The sequence below is a fragment of the Pundamilia nyererei genome, unplaced genomic scaffold (genome assembly GCF_000239375.1).
Source record: "Pundamilia nyererei isolate P.nyererei 1_Seehausen unplaced genomic scaffold, PunNye1.0 scaffold00164, whole genome shotgun sequence".
NCBI lineage: Eukaryota > Metazoa > Chordata > Actinopteri > Cichliformes > Cichlidae > Pundamilia > Pundamilia nyererei.
The window spans coordinates 208,949-211,456 of record NW_005187565.1 but is presented as its reverse complement, the minus strand read 5'-3'; positions in this window follow the sequence as shown (position 1 = coordinate 211,456).

Sequence of the window (2,508 nt, the reverse complement as noted above, 5' to 3'; positions counted from 1 at the left end):
GCCAAAGTGCTTGCTCATAGGGGGTCATATGATTGTTGGGTTTTTCTCTGTATCTATGAAGTGCCTTGAGGCGACTTATGTTGTGATTTGGCGCTATATAAATAAAATTGAATTGAATTGAATTGAATTGAATCAGTGATCAGCTGATCGACTTTTCTCTCTTTGCCAGAAAGAGGAAACCAGCGGAGGTCGCACAAAACAACAGCAGCACGTTTAAGCTTGATCAGCTGTTGTTAGAATTTATTTAATATTAATTTCTAAGCTGATGTTTGCTGAAGCCACAGCTGTAAAAGCTGCTGGTCATGATCATGATATCGGTTTGGTTATCTGTTGAGAGTGAAACATGATGAAACCAGGAGATGTCCTTACTGAATCATCAGAGCTGAACAGGTGATGGAGAAACAGGTTTACCTTTTAGGTGACATGGATGAATTGAAGGGAACTGTTTCTGAGATCTTTTTTTATGGAGCTGACTGCTGGTAACCGTGCAGGGGCGAATCTAGCAAAGTTTTGCCAAGGGGCCAGGTAGGGCATTAACAGGGAGAGGCGGGCACAAAGAAATACCTTTCTTTCTTATTCTCATTTAAAATGATGATGATGATGAGATAGCTTGTGGGGATAGGTTAATTGGATAACCCAAATTGTCACTAGGTGTGAATGTGCAAATGAATGTGAGTGCGAATGGTTGTTTGTCCCTGTGTGTTAGCCTTGCGACAGACTGGCGACGTGTCCAGGGTGTACCTCGCCTCTCGCCCTATGACAGCTGGGATAGGCTCCAGCGCCCCCCGCGACCCTGAAAAGGATAAGCGGAAGTGAATGGATGGATGGATGGATGAGATAGCCTTTATTTGTCAGTTGCAGGTCTTTTGCCCACAACCGAGATGACAGACCTTGCCGACCGTACATACAATACACAAACATCACATTGGGGAGACAGGTCAGGCTAGGTAGCGAGGAAAAAAAAAACATCGAAATATGTAACACAGAAGGATAATACAAGAATGCACAGATATCAACACACCATAGCACAATAAACACAGACAGCAACATGGGGAAGTGTTCCAGTGTGTACATCTGATCTGGGACCGCTGCAATCTTTGACTGCGCCTCCAACTACCCCGATGTCCACATTAGAGGGGAGGTAAGCGTTGGAGGTGGCGTTGGATCCGGGGTAGGGAGGGTGATGCGTCAGTGAGTGCTTATCAGTATCAGTATATGTATGTGTGTGCGTGTCCATAGTTCAGCTGAGACAGTGTGCTTTGCCCTGCCAGGCTAAGTAAACAGTCTTCCAGCCAACCCAGGTGGCCTTGCATGGAATGGGAAGGAACAGACTCAACACAGTCGTTATCAGGGTGTTGCGCAGCTCCGGCCTTGAGCCCACAGCTGGCGCCGAAGGGGTAGCCGCATTATAATGGTGATTTTTCTTTTACAACAACTCATGAGAATTTCAAGCTGTTTTTAACACTCCGAGACCGACACTGGTCTCTCAATCTCCCGTTGGATAGCTGTGAGTTTCTCCATGATGTTATTTACCTTCAATTCCGTGGTCTTTTCACTCTTTTGCTCACAGAGCAGATTCTGAGACCTCACGACCGCAGCCAACTGATCCGCGATGTAAACCAGCTTCCACCCAGAGGTGTTGTTCCCAGTGGATTCTTCCCTGATGTAATCCAATATATGCTCAGAGGTAAAATGTCTTTTAATAAATAATTATCTGAATCTTACAATCAAAGTTTTCATGTGATATAAAATATGTGTAGAAATCCATTATTGTATTCAGTAAATATTAAGTCTAGTTAGTATATACCCTAGTAAGTTATAGTATTCTTTACTTTGTTAAGGTACCAGTCTGCAATTCTGTTGAAGAAAGATGTTGAATCTATTTAATTACTGGAGAAAAATAATAGATTTATGTGCATTTGTTTTATACGTGCATTAAATTAAAATCGGTTTTGTTAGTTAAGCATCTTGAGGTAGAGGGTGGGAGAGTGGTTCCCTACTTTTTTTCTTTTCTTTTTTTGCTGGAAGTTGGCAACCCTATTAGTTAGGTATATGTAATTATAAATTAGGTGTTACTGTTTAGAATACCAGAATAGGGAAGGCTGTGTAGTTTTAGGCTTATTATAAAGGCTTTAAAGGATTTATGACTTTTCCTATAATACCATGGTGGGCTGGTCACTAGTCAAAATGCCCGGGCTCATATTGTGTCCCAGTCCAACCCTGCTGTATTTGAAGCCATTTTTATTTTTGTATGGTACCTGATTTATATTGAATATGGGTGAAGTAAACTAAAGTCTAAAATACTGTTTAATTGTAATTTAGCATTATATAACACATATAAAACTATCAGTTGTAATTTTAAATGGTTTAAAACCATGTAGAAGAGCATATTTAGGCAAGTACATTTCTCCTTTTGTTATCAAGAAGCACAGACAAAAAGGAAATAAAAACTGAATCATTGGTCATTGGTCCCCACCAATGCCAAAACGAAATCTACGCCCTTGAAGG